This window comes from Pectinophora gossypiella, chromosome 15 (assembly GCF_024362695.1).
Source record: "Pectinophora gossypiella chromosome 15, ilPecGoss1.1, whole genome shotgun sequence".
In the NCBI taxonomy this organism is placed as follows: domain Eukaryota; kingdom Metazoa; phylum Arthropoda; class Insecta; order Lepidoptera; family Gelechiidae; genus Pectinophora; species Pectinophora gossypiella.
The window spans coordinates 2,767,604-2,783,396 of NC_065418.1; the positions used below are offsets into that span (position 1 = coordinate 2,767,604).

The 15,793-nt window shown below is 36.6% G+C and overlaps 1 protein-coding gene across 1 annotated transcript in view; it reads right to left on the reverse strand.

Annotated features, from left to right (window-relative positions):
• The window catches only part of LOC126373131 (transcription factor SPT20 homolog), a 41,259-nt gene that overhangs the window by 20,138 nt on the left and 5,328 nt on the right, over window positions 1–15,793 (reverse strand). The window lies entirely within an intron of this gene.

Here is a 15,793-nt window from a genome sequence, read left to right on the forward strand (position 1 = left end):
AACTTACTTTTTCCTTGGCTGCATTTGGTTCATGATTGTGACTTTTTATATTTTTTGACTCTACTTCATGCTGTTGGTCATCATTCAGCATACTTTTCGTGTGTAAGATAAATATGCAGGCGGCGTAGGGGTGGCCCGAGGGCCACCCCCGCCGCACCCTAATCTACTGTTATGCCTTGAAAAAATTATGACAAAACACTATTATTCTAAAAAAGAATTATGGATACCTATTTATATGCGAATCAAATTTATACCAACAAATATTAGTCCAAAAATAAGTTATACCTAACAAACCAGTATTCTTAGATGTTATTATGGGAAAGTACTATTATACTTAAAAACGTTATGCGAAAAGGATTATGATAATTAAAATTATGACAAAACCATTTATGCATTTTAAGAGAATCCCATTTGCCGCCTGTCCACATTGGTCTAATAGAAAGTTCGGTGGGGCGTGGCTGCGTGGGCACTTAGTTCATCTTGCGATGGATGTACGCGTGTCGGGAAGTACGCGTCAACATAATAATTTCGAACGACCTCTTTGGTCCAGTGGTTGAGGGTTGGGCTCACGATCCGGAGGTGATGGGTTCGATTCCCGGTGGGGACATATCACAAAAATTACTTTGTGGTCCCTAAATTGGATTGTCCGAAAGTAAGATGATCCGTGCTTCGGAAGGCCGTTGGTCGCGGTTACTACTTACTGATGTGAGTAAGTAGCCGTTACATGAGTCATGTCAGGGGCTTTTGGCGGCTCAATAGTAACCCTGACACCAGGGTTGATGAGGTTGGCACTTCACCTTCTCCACACGATAGCATTTTAATAAGTATTCAAAATAACTGTTAAGCCTATTAAGTTGGAGTGCTCTCCAAACCTCTTATAAGTCCACAATGTGAAGCCAGAAGTCCTTTCCCTTTTAAGCTAGAGTCCTTTTAACCGTATAGGAAAACTCTATTTCTTATTGGCAATGCGTACCCTGTAAAAATGGAATTAAAGTTTGGGAAAGGTAATTTATTTTTCTTTTATATGCGGAGTAACGTATTGGCGGACATTCATTATGGTGAAACCTTAATGCTGAGTTTCTACCAAGTTGTAGCGTATTTCGTATTGATTTACGTACTTTCAGAATCAGAATCAGAATCATTTATTCAACGTAATTATCATGGATAAACTTGTTGAAGGTCAATGTAACATTTTTTAATTTACGTCATTTCGCAAGGGGTTATGGCTGAGGAGAAGAAATGACAAGAAACTGCAACAGCAACACATCTTTTAAATCAATGAGGGTACATTACAAGTTATTTAAAACCTAAAACGCGATACATTAAAAAAAAAACTAGGACAAGTTGAGGTCTTAGCCAAGTCGCAAACGATTACAAATAACGTCAGTTTTTTTGACGTGATTTGGCGCAAATGGCATTAACTATTTGGCTGGACAAATGGAGAGCGTTGAGGGCTCTCCTCCGGTACAAAATTTAAGACAATAGGCGTGAGGGTGCCCAGTTGGGCGCGAACCTTTTATTTATTTTTATTTATTTTATTATTAAATCTTAATGCTAAAAATACAAATATCAATGCCCTGCAAAACTGTTTAAACAGTTTGTCTGCAGGAAAAGAGTCTCTATTAATAATATGAACTTATATCTAATAGTCAATTAATAACATACAATAAGTTAGCTAGGACACGAGTCTAGAAGGTGTTGTTTAAGTAATTTTTTATATTTACTTTTATTTGGTTCTAGACGGATGTTCTCAGGCAAACTATTAAGCAAATAGGGAAGTCTCTTTTTTAGAGTTCTATCGCCATAGTAATTATTAACTCTAGGGACTTCGAATTTGCCCGCGCACACCGACCTCGTGCCATAGCTATGGCTTGCTAAAGATAGTTGGTCATGCTCTTGATTGCCATGGTGGTTAATAGCCAAAAGGTATTTATGTTTTAAATGTACGGGAAGAATTTTACAAATTTTGAATAATTTACTGTAGTCTCCTTTGCAATTATTTTTAGTCTTTTTATTTACCAGTAACTTTAGAAATCTGATTTGTATTGCTTCTAATTTGTCAATATAGGTTTTGAATGTAAGGCCATAGCAATCAAGGGCATAACCCAAGATTGAGTCTACTAATGCAAAGTATATACATTTTAACGTGCTAAGAGGAACTTTGAAACTTAAGTGGTAAAATTTGCTAAGCAACAATCTTAATTTATTGATAATATAGTCTATATGAGCTGACCAAGAAAAGTTACAATCTACTTTAACTCCAAGGTAAGTTACACAGTTTACTTTTTCTATAGGTTTACATTCGCAATTGGCGTCGGCCTTGGCGTCGGGCGTCGTCTGAGGGGATCATATTGGAAGCATTAATCGACCCTACTGGGTCGATAGCGGTAAACGCTAAATGAGGGAAATCGTCAACCGCGCCGGCGGGGTCGGTATCGGGGTCCTGAAGTGACAGAACAGAAAGAAAAACGACAGTATAGTCGAATAAATTGTACGTAGTTTTCACAATACAATGACAGAACCTACTTACAAACTTAAAAAAAGGTTTCGGTAGTAAAAAAAGATAGGTTAAACCTTTAAAAGCTACGAAATGTTACGAAAATATTATTACTCGCTCATACACAATGGAGTTTTCTCCCACATTGTTAAATTATTTGGAGCACCATGGAGCGCCGTTAGGGAACTGTAATTCTACTGAATTTTATCGCAACCGGCAAGCCCTTGGATTAAATGCCAAATATTCCGGTTATTTTCGACTTTTTAATTATCCTTCGGGAATTCTGTCCGTTTTATTTTATTTTAAGTACGGCCCAGGCATTTTCCAGTTTTGGTACCTATATACTGTGTGTTTGTGAAGTGAGTTAGTAGTACTTACTTCTTTAAAAATAAATGATAATATTGCTGAATATCCATTCATTCATTCGCTTCCCAATCACTCTGGAGCGAAAAAAGAAAACATAGAACGCATTCCGCTGTTTAGTACGCGTTTTTTTATAAAAAGCGGCCAAGTGCGAGTCGGACTCGCCCGGTTCCGTAACAGCAAGTAACATAATATAAAAGTAAATTACGGTTTACGATTTATGATGTATTAAAAAAAAACTACTTCACTGGTTCAAACTAATTTTCGTTGGTAGTTTGCATGCTAATCTACAACATATATTTTTTTACGGACAGACATGACGAATCTATAAGGGTTCCTTTTTTGCCATTAGGCTACGGAACCCTAAAAACGATTAAGTACTTATCTTCTAATTACTTTCCTGCCTAAGGTTTACGGGCGAGTTTGAGAATGTGTGTGTATATAATATGGGCATTCTAGAACATTACTAATCCCCCCATCCCACCAAGGTCTATCTATCTATCTACTCAACCTGTGTCCATCCACTGCTGGGTATAGGCCTCCTCTCTTCCACGCCGTCCTTTCCGGTTCTGAGCGAGTCTTATCAGAAATCAGAATCATTTATTCAACGTAATTATCATGGATAAACTTGTTGAAGGTCAATGTAACATTTTTGAATTTACGTCATTTCGCAAGGTGTTATGGCTGAGAAGAAGAAATGACAAGAAACTGCAACAGCAACACATCTTTTAAAAACCAATGAGGGTATCATCTCATCATCTCAGGCCTTTACATCTTTATCAGATGATTCAAACAGCGTTACATTATAAGTTATTTAATAACTAGAGGAACACATTCAATTCCAGACATTTTTATCATTTAGGTAGTCATTAATCTTATAATAAGCTTTTTTACATAAAGTAAGCTTCACATTAGCTTTAAATTTATTTTCTGACAAATTCAAAATATTATAGATATTATAGATTATTATTTTTAAATATTATTATTATTTTATTATTTAGTAGGGCTGGCAGAGGAAGACCGAGAAGGACTTACGATGACCAAATTGGGGATGTCCTTAGGAAAGGTTTAATACGATCTACTCTGATGAATGTGGAGGAAGCAAGAGAAGTGTGTCAGGATTGAAGCAAATGGAATTCTATACTCTCTGCTTACCCCGGTGGGAAATAGGCGTGAGTTAATGTATGTATGTATGTTAAAATATTATCTGGTATTTTATTGTAAAAACGTATACATAACCCCAAAAAAGATGAATTTAATTTACTTAATCTAGAATTTTGAATAGCAATTTTATTTTTATTTCTTGTATGGTAAGTATGCCTTTCACAGTTTCTCGGAAGGAGAGAGATGCATTGTCATCCATTGCTTTCCGACGTACCTCACAATGTCCACCTGGGTAAGTCATGTTTTTTAAGTAAGTGCTTTTCGTAAGTGAAGAAGAAGAAAATACGCAATTGTAACTTATTCAACAATACAATACAATACAATACAATACAATACAATACAAATACACTTTAACAACAACAACACTTCAACTTTGCTGGCGTAAGTAAGTATGTACGCATATGTATGAATATTAATGTTAACGATTCAATATGTTTATGTAATTAAATGTCCACTTCTCACACATAAAGATGTGACCACAGATTGCATAAGCTCATACAGGATATGACCCAATCGGACTCGTAACAACCGGTCGCGTTGAAAGTATTGGACCGCTTTGGACCGGGCTGGACCACATTAGACCACTTCTAGAACAGGTCATGGTGATGCATATCATGTAGGTGTCGCACGTAGGAACATTCCCAGAAGTAAACAGGCGCAAAACTTATGTCATCATCAGCCCATTAACGTCCCCACTACTGGGGCACGGGCCTTCCCTATGGATGGATAGGGAGAACGGGCCTTAAACCACCACGCGGGCCCAGTGCGGATTGGTGGTTATTAACGACTGCTAATGCAGCCGGGACCAACGGCTTAACGTGCCTTCCGAAGCACGGAGGAGCTCGAGATGAAAACTTTTTTTGTGGTCACCCATCCTATGACCGGCCTTTGCGAAAGTTGCTTAACTTCAACAATCGCAGACCGAGCGCGTTTACCGCTGCGCCACCGAGCTCCTCAAAACTTATGTAAAAGATCTTTATTACTTAACCTTTAGGCGAATAAGAAAGTAAGACGATCGGACTTATCACAAAAATTACTATGTGGTCCCTAATTTGGTACATTACAGGCTGATCGCCTGATTGTCCGAAAATGCTTCGGAAGGCACGTTAAACCGTTGGTCCCGGTTATTACTTCCTGATGTACTTAGTCGTTACATGAGTCATGTCAGGGACCTTTGGCGGCTCAATTGTAACCCTGACACCAGGGTTGATGAGGTTAGTAATCCACGTCACAACCTACACGATAGAAGAAGGCGAATAAGATTAGAGTAAAAGAAAGAACGATTTGATAAAGAAAAGCAGCCAGTGTCCTTACTACGAAAGAGTTTTTGGAACGAGAACATTCTTTTATTATTTTAATAGTCGCGTTTGACCACGATCTCATCTAATGTTAGAGTATCTATTATTAAACCAGTAACGAAAATCCCGGTTCCTAATTGGGAACACTTGTCATAAGATTAGGGTGACCACAATTTGTTTTTGTCTGGACAAAATAACTTATTAATCTGTAATTAATTATTACGGTGTCAATTGCACCCTGTATATTTTTAATAATGTAATAAAATGTGGATGTAATAATTTCTGAATTAAAAATTATTATCTTATTATTATTGTTGAATAGGCTATCAGCCATGAAAATACCTCCACCAACCCGCAGTGGAGCAGCGTGGTGGAGAATGATCCATACCCCCTCCGGTTGATTGAGGGGAGGCCTGTGCCCAGCAGTGGGATGTTAAGCTGTTTATGTTATTGTCAAATAATATTTTTTATAATAATATATTTAAATAATAATTTATATTTTTTAACAATAATGACGACTCTATCGACTAACGTCTACTAAATTAAGTTGCCCTATTCAATTCTATATGACATTGTTGTATCTGTGGTTCGGAAGATAATATGTTCGATTGTGCAATGGTAGCTCATTGTATGCAATCACATAGGTAGGTGGTGCGATATTGTTTCCAATTCGTGACTTATATTAATGGCTACTTTATAATCTGACCTCATTAGCGACTCAATATAATACTATTAATGCTTTTGATATCTGTGATTGATACATAGTGGCTCAGTTCGAATTTGCCAGGGACTAAAAATAATAGAAATAATAATATATTAGATTTAGTTGTATTTCACGATATTTATGTTAATTTCTAATCTAATAAATCTGTTGGAACATTTATGTTAGATTTAAAAATTTTCATATTCTTGATTGTTACAAAGTTTAACACTTAAACTTATAGATAGAGCTATGTACGCCGTTACTGTGGTCTAGATCAGACCCTTTTATAATTTTAAGATTAGAAATAAGTAAATGATTAATGTATACTATGTGTGTTACCATGATGGACTAATGTTATGGGCGATAGGCTGATCCTTTATCACCATAAGGTTTATCATATCCAGCTTACGACATCGTATCAACAGTGGCTGCAAGTTGTCTTTGATTAGTTGTGGCTCTGCCCACCCATTAAGGATTACGGGCGTGAGTTTATGTATGTATAATGTATATCATGTGGCAGTACTTTATATAAATGAATAAATATAATGTCATTTACATATCGCTGTCATTCAGATGATCTCACACATTAACATTCACACACATTCGTTCACATTTAAATGTGATTGACTATGGTTATAATTGCATTACATAGTCGAATTGGGACTGCCTGTAATGTCTATGTAATTTGTGTTAATAAATAAATAAATATTTCAAATGTGTCTAATTTTAAGTTTCAAGTGGTCTAGTGGTTAGAGCGTTAGGCTCACGATCTGGAGGTCCGGGTTCGATTCCCGATAGGGACATTGTCGAAATTACTTTGTAAGACTGTTCTTTGTTCGGGCTTGAATCACCTGATTGTCCGAAAAAGTAAGATGATTCCGTGCTTCGGAGGGCACGTTAAGCCGGTGGTCCCGGCTATTAGCCGTAAAAACACCTCCACCAACCCGCTCCGGTTGATTGAGGCCTGTGTCCAGCAGTGGGCTGTTCATGTGACTATTTCAAATACAATACAAATAAATAAATTTTACCGTACATACTACGACAAGTTAAATTGGCCTAAGAAAATGATGAAGTACTTAAATGCAGTTTTCACTAAGACAGTTGGCTCGATCATTATACGTAGACTGCGATACGGCTCACCTATCACGTTGGTCTAACAGAAAGCTCTGTCATACTCTTCATCTCTGTTATCCATTTACAGTTTCATCTAGAGCAAAATTTTAGCTCGGCCCATCTGAACGAAGATTACAAACGAGTTTATATATATACATTTATGTAAGAAGTACATTAAATATCATATTATGTAGTTCTTAATCATAGACTTCATCCTTCCGTCCGACCGAAGCTGAAGTTTACAATTTAACTCTATTAAAAATGATGATAGATTACGTAGGTACATAAGACGGTTTTAGAGGCTTGCTTCCTTGGGATTCAGTATATAAACGATTTCGCAATTCGCAAATAAAATAAATATTTAAGCAAATAAAATGTAGCGCTTGAACTTCTATGGTGTCGGTTGTGAGGTGGACTAGCAACCCCATCAACCTTGGTGTCAGGGTTACTTTTGAGCCGCCAAAGGCCTCTGACTTGGCTCATGTAACGATTACTCACTTATATCAGTAAATAGTAACCGGGACCAACGACTTAACGTGCCTACCGAAGCACGGATCATCTTTCTTTCGGACAATCAGGTGATGAGCCTGTAATGTCCTGTAACCAAACTAGGGATCACAAAGTGATCTTCGTGATGTGTCCCCACCGGGATTTGAACCCGGGACCTCCGGATCGTGGGCCCAACGCTCAAACCACTGGACCACGGAGGCCTTGAACGCATGAGGCACATAATAATTTATACCTGTACATTACATTATTTAAATTTATTAATCATGTTGTTGCATGTATTTAATATATTGTATGAGTCATGTATGATACAGTTCAGGTGCAGGGCGTGGCTTGTGAAAGTTGGTTAAAGTTTAGCGGACCTGCTTTGGTGCGCACGCATCGCTTGGGTACAATCACCTACAGCATTCATTATAAAGTACCATTATACTCTATGCGTTCTGTGGTACGTACTTAGCAGAGCAGAACAGAATTATAGAATACAGTGTAGTGCAAAAGAGACAGACAAAAAAATAACCTACTGTTCTGGCAGCTGTTCTGCGTCCTATACATAATTACCATATAATTAAGAATTTGAACACACAGAATCTAATCCCGTAATGATAGAAGTTATTTATTTATTTTATTAATTTATTATAAAGTATTCAATACACATAGTCATTAATAAATTTACTTCTACAATAAACTTAGAAATCTGTGTACCACATAATAATATGTATAACATAATAAAAACAATCTATTTTCTTTAACAATACGGGACGAGATGCCACAAAACCGGCAGGCTCTTTGATGTGATTGGGCCACAACCACAAGTGTATAACGCCATACCCAGTGATATCAGGGGTGCACCCAGCGACGCATGCTTCGGAAATAAATTAAAACATTATATGGTTCATAAAGCCTATTTATTATGACTTAACAGAGTTTCTCAATAACATAAAATTAGATGACGACAATATAGCGATGTAATTTGTATATTGTTATGATTTTATTGTGATGTAATATTGAAATATTGTAAAGTAATTGATATAATGTGTACATACTCATCGAAATATTTGTTGACGTGTAATATTTATTATGAATAAAGAATTGAATTGAATAACTTAAATAATCTAATAGTGACTTCTGTGAATTTCGCGAACGAGCAGTGATTAAAAACCTATGTCACAAAAATGTTTTATGAATGTACTTAACAACAAGGTCCGAATTTTATAGAAGCGACTGGCTATCTGACCTTTCATCCTATGAAGGGAAACTAGCCTAATACACGTTAGGTTAGGGTTAGGTCGAATATACCTCATACTACTTAACATGAAACAGCTTTTGTACACGACTGTACTGATAACTGACCTATCACAAACCGGATTATTCGCAATAAAAATAAAAACTAGTCATCTGATAATCGAGCAAGTATTTGCCTTACATAATATTATAGTATAATAGAATGTCGAGCTAGTAATAATAAAAACCTTATTCGCCTTTTACTTATGTTGTTTTGGAACAAGATTACGCAAAAAAATACTTGTTTATTGAATAAGAATATCGAAAGGCGAGCATTAATTTATGGTTAATCTAATATATACGGGATGTTTGGTGCATCGTGTAGTATACCGGGTGAGAGCCTTCAGCGCTCCCCATTTGTCCGGCTAAGTAGTTAATACCATCTGCGGCAAATCTACAATAAGTCACGTCAAAAAAAAGGTGCATCGTATGCAAAATCGAATATTATGATTGTGGGGGTGTTTAGCTACCCAACGGATTTTTTTTAAACGGTTTTATTTAGCTTTTACCCTTTTTTTTATTCTTTCTTGTTTATACTGACTTTAAATGCTTTTAGGTTCATAAATGATTATCCCTTCTTCCACTCCTCCTTCCCATTCCTCTTTCCCTTTCCTTTCTTTTCCCTTTTTTGAGGTCTTTGCCCTGCAGTGGGACCTTGCGGGCTATTAATATTAATAAATGATTATCACCTGTTCAGCGGTGACGGAAAACATCGTGAGAAAACCCACGTTCATCCTGAGAAATGCATTTTCGGAGGCATGTGACCTATGGTTTTCCCTTCGCGGGTTGGAAGGTCAGACAGGCAGTCGCTTCTGTAAAAAAACCGGACCTGTCAAATCTTCAGGTTAGGTAAGCTGACCGTGAGAAAAATGATGACGGAGAGGTTTTGGGTGAAATTTTATTTTAAAAAATTGTTAAGTATAACTTATTTTTTAAATTAAATCTTTAATCTGTAATAGTGTACGCATACGTCGACGTGTATTTAGTACCTATAGGTACTTAAAAATAGTAAAAAATATGGCCTGTGTATTACCATATTTTATTCTATTGAAAATGGCACGTAAATACAGTCAAATATTTTTTAAAATTATTTTCACGCACACTCTATTATACACATACACACACAGAATTGAACATTCACGCACACAAACACGTTTACACACAAACATATAAAGTAATTAATCCAGACAAAAATTTAATGACACTTACTTACATTTTTTTATTTATTTTTAATTCTAAGTTAATTTCTACTGAATTGTAAAACTGAAACACAGACTTTTCAAGCTTAATGGGAAACACTATAACTTGTTGATTTTATGAAAAATGTAAACGAATTTTTTATTGCATTTAAAATTGTGCAGAAGTTTAAAGAGGAAATGTTCAGTTTAATTTCGGCAGTGACAGATATTTTTTTTTAATTTTCCTTTCTGACGCGGTTGAAAACTTCAGCGAATGCAATTTACACATGCATTCGGTGGTGACGTCGCTAATTTATTCAATTTTGCCACGTAACACTTTTAACTATGCGTTTGTTTCACTCTCGGCTTTTCGCTTATATCAATTCCGTAAACAACAGAAGCTCATGGTGAAGTAGGTTTATCTAAATGTCAATACAATTCAATTTTTCCAAAAACAAACTGCCTAATTATTTTCCAATTGTCTCGTGGTTTCTTTGTATTTGACGTCACGTTTGTATAACAGTTCCCTAAAAAGTTTGAATCTTTTAAAGTCCTGTTGATTTAAAGGAGAGAGTCCCGTAGGTTTAAAATTACAATCAGTGGACCACTTATATGTATATACTTATAACTTGACTTAGCATTAGAACCCAACTTTTTTAATTAGTAAATTAATCACGTTACGATGAATATTGGACATTCTGCGAATTGGACAATTTGCGAACTGGACATTTTGCGAATTGGACCATTTGCGAACTGGACATTCTGCGAATTGGACGTTTTACGAATTGGACATTTTGCGAATTGGACATTCTGCGCCTAAACGGGTTTATCCATTGCAAGATGAACTAAGTACTCACACCTCAACGAGGTTTCTGTTAGACCAACGTGATAGGCGCATGAGCCGTATCGCCGTATATAATAGTCGAGTTAATAACTCATTGGTGCAAGTCCAGTTGCTTCGATGTGACCAATTTACCCCCCTGTTCATCCAATCCAAGCAATTCTTCTAAAAAAAGACATTGCACTTTGACATTTTGCGCATATAAAAGTAAGTGACGAAAAAGTTTATTTATTAGTAATACATACAATTACTTTCATATTTACACCATAAACAGTTACATAACAAAAATATTAGAAAAATATGAAACAAAACAAATGAAACTAAAACAAATAAACAGAACTCAAAATAAAATAAATTACGTACAATTAACACTTACAATAAACTATATTAATTAAGAAGCCCGCCTCGAATCGTACCTGGTGCAAATGTACCCATAATGCTGGCTGCGTTTCCACGTTGAACAGCCAGCGATATGCGAGTGCAGAATGAAAACAAATGTCAAATAGCAATATTGCTTTTATATATATGAGTTGCTTCGAAGTGGCCTTTTTGCTTAAAAAGGCTTTTATTTTATAAATTATCCGTCATTTTAAACTTCGTTCCAACTAAAAAGGTTAAGAAACGAAAATTAATGGCCGTGTTAATTACGCTATCGAAAAACAAGAAACTTTTCATTGTCGGGTTATTAGGCATTAAGTATTAATATTGACAGGCATCTTTCAATTAATTATATTTCGATGTAATTTTAATTAAATGTTATTTTAATAATAACAGTAATTTTGTAATTTAAATATAGGAAAATTTTCGTCTATCTTATTAAAACGTCTTATTAACTCCTATTTAGAAAATAAAATTACAAAATTTAATTTTAAAATAAAGATAGTACCTACTTAATAGAATGTCTGTAGGAGCGGTTTTTAGAAAATATAAATAATATATACAGAATGTTAGTGGCTTCGTAACGAGGTTCGCGCCCAACTGGGCACCCTCAGGCCTGTTGTCTTAAACGTTGTACCGGGTGAGAGCCTTCAGCTCTTCCCATTTGTCCGGCCAAGTAGTTAATGCCATCTGCGGCAAATCTACAATAAGTCACGTCAAAAAAAATAACTTCGTAGCGAATACCAAGAGAGATGTTTCAGACCATGATTCGGAGTTAATATGTTAATATGGTAATAGCGGGATGTCGGAAAATTCATGATAATTTTAGTGGTTTTTATTGAATTTTTTTCAGAAATTTCCACTTGATGTCAACTCAGAATCATGGTCTGAATCATCCCTCAAAGTTTTCGTTACGATGTCACTAACACCCTGTACATTCACATAACACATCAAAACTGTTAACAGTCTTTTTTGTGAGAAAAACGAAGAAGGCAGACCCTACCATCAGATGGAAATAATAAATGCCAAGGAGAGAGAGAGAGAGAGACATGAAAACTATCAAAACTGTCATCAAAACTGAAGACAAAAAATACAGTCCTACTTAATTTATGTGTGACATTTTGTCAGCCAAAAATGCAATTTAAGGCAATACGGACCTTAATGGTAATTTTTAACATTATCGTAGCAACCATTGGTCCAATTCCCACAATAATTTGACAAAGACAATTATTATTATCAAGATTCTCATATTATGACTAACGTATCTTTTATTATCTGGGTTAATTTAGATGCCATAGTAATAAATTTGAAGATAAATAAATTGCATTATAATTCACCGTGAATTATTATAATTAACCGTCTGAAGCTAAGTAAGGGTATTGTTCTTTAAATGTAATTATTACTTTATTACGTTGGAGTAAGTTTATTTTTGTTTAAAATTACATCCAGAAGTGATGATGATGATGTCCTTCCAGACGTATCCGTCGACAGCGACACCCTTAGCTAGTGTTAGCCTGGGCTCTTGCATGGGCGCGGGCGTGACTAGCAAAACCAAATTTAGTTTTGAAAGTCCTGTTGCAAGAAGCACAATAGAGAGTCCCATTTGAGTTATAAGTGTAGTGCCAAGACCCAAGCCCTCCTACGGCTTGGGTCGAGTTTTTCGGATATGGCGTTTGGCGTCAAGATTTTCAAGACGGGTTCGTTCAAAGTAGGCAATGAGGAACTTTCCAAGATTCGTTCACCAAAAACAATATAGATGGCGTTGTTTACTTTAAACGTGATAGTTAACTATTTTCTCATTAATCGGGTACATAATCATTCCAAAATACCATGTAATGACAGCAGCATATATAAAAATAATTGTTGCTTGATATTTGGATCACATTATGTATAGAATTATGATGGTACCTATATTGCTTCTCTTTATTTTGATCAGAATAATAATGGATGGAAGATGTAATTGTGCCTGGGTGTAATAAAAAGGGTCATCATTTGTACCCAAAACCGAAGATGTAAATCTATGAAATTAGAAGGTTAAACGAAAAAAAATCTTTACAGCGCCATCTATATTGATTTTGAGGAAAGTAACTCATTGGTAAGTTTCCTACGTAGGTACATTAGGCATCTCGTTAATATATGGTACCTTGTTTGAGGTGTGCTATTAACTTAATCCTGTCGTGTTATTGGCCGATGTAAAATTTTTGGAGGGTTGTTTTAGATTTCTGACTAAAATTGACGTGTGTTCCATAAATTTTATGGCTGTCGATCGCCCGTCCCTTTTTTTCAGCGGATAAGAAAAAGACAGGTATAACTTAAAATAAAATTAGATGATGTCTACAGGAATTAACACAATTATCCACTTTTTATTAGACTTCTTACATAGCGAACTGTTTTAAGTTTATGCGGTTATTATCATAATTAAAGCACATAATAACGGGTTCACGGGAGTCTCATATCCCCATTTAAACGCGGTAAGAACCCGTTATTATGTGCTTTAATTATAGCGAACTGTGTCCCCAAATTCTTTCCTGTGTCAAAACAGTCGTTTAAATCTCGATTGTGTATTATGTAACCTGACAATGCATCAAGAACACGTTACTGAATACCAACTCAACAACTTTCTCTGAAGAAATTTAATATAAAAGTTGTCCTCGAACGAAGTAAAACGATAAATTACCACGAGAGAATTTCGTCAACCTTTTTTTACGAAGCCATACTTTACGACTCGACTTTCCTAGTCTTTGCAATAGTTTTTTTTCTCGATAACATGAGTTATTGATTAGGGGAGTAGGACATCAATACGACAACCTAGACATGAAAGATGATCCGTGCTTCGGAAGGCACGTTAAGCCGTTGGTCCCGGTTACTACTTACTGATGTAAGTTAGTAGTCGTTACATGAGCCATGTTAAGGGGCCTTTAGTGGCTCAATGAGGCGGTTGATGAGGTTGATTCTCCACCTACACAACCCACACGATAGAAGAAGAAGATCATAGTATAATCTTGAGGCGGATATCTAGAGTGGCTGTATAGGTTGTCTTCTTCTCTTCTGTCGTGTGGGTTGTGAGGTGGATTACCAACCCCATCAACCCAAGTGTCAGGGTTACTATTGAGCCAAAGGTTCCTGACATGGCTCATGTAACGACTACTAACTTACATCGGTAAGTAGTAACCGGGACCAACGGCTTAACGTGCCTTCCGAAGCACAGATCATCTTTCTTTCGGACAATCAGGTTATCAGCCTGTAATGACCTATAACCAAACTAGGGATTACAAAGTTATTTTCGTGTTGTGTCCCCCCCACCGGGATTCGAACCGGGGACCTCCGGATCGTGAGCCCAACGCTCAAACCACTGGACCACGGAGGCAGTTAAAGTAAGAATGAGTTTTTTGTTTGAAATTTCCGGGGTGTGCTAGTATGAAAGAGACATTATAAGGAAAATTTGATGTTCTGCCAGCTGTCATTCTACTCCAGCTAATATTTAATGAAGTTTACAAGTAGGTACCTCATTATTCTCTCTTAACATTCATTAGTCTCTTTTGTAACTATTTCCTTTGATTTTCGTGCAAATTGAATTTGAATTATTGAAACTATTTTCGCGCAGCGCCTTAGTCTCCCTAACAAGCAAATGCAATACTAAATGATCAAACGATTACGTCTTGCTAACAAAATGTCAGTGCGTTGCATTGTATTCGTCGCCCTTGCAGCACCTCTGACCTCATGGGATGTTATATACAATCGCTTCCACCACTTTATTGTTGCCTAAGATGATGGAGCTTTCGTCATAGATTAAAGAATAATATAGAAGTGTAACTCTCCGCACCAATTCGTATCGGGTGCCGAGCTCCCCTTCTGGGTTTTACTTTAGTCGTAAATGGTCATAAGCCGCTAAGGAGTAAAGGAGAGCACGCGGACTATCTGTCTCGCTCGCACTTACGAATTAGGCGGCAAACGGTAAGAAACAGATTTTTGTATGGAGTGTCCGAGCTGTGGTTTCGTATTCTGTTTGTAGCTTTAGAAATACAAAGGTAAACAGTTACTGAAGAGAGTACACAGACTGAGTAACAACATATATCATCAGCTCACGATTATATCCCAATTGGGGTAGTCAGAGGTACATCCATCGCAAGATGAACTGAGTACCTACGACTCACCGAGCTTTCTGTTAGACTAACGTGATAGGTGATGTGCCATATCGCCGTCTGTAATGGTCGAGCCACCTGTGGAAAACTTAAGAAAAAAACTCGTAACTCATTGGCGCAATTCTGATACCGGGGTTCGAACCGGTGCAAACAAACATATACATAACATACATAAACTGCCTATATACGTCCCACTGCTGGGCACAGGCCTCCCCTCAATCAACTGGAGGGGGTATGGAGCATACTCCACCACGCTGCTCCACTGCGGGTTGGTGGAGGTGTTTTTACGGCTAATAGCCGGGACCAACGGCTTAACGTGCCTTCCGAA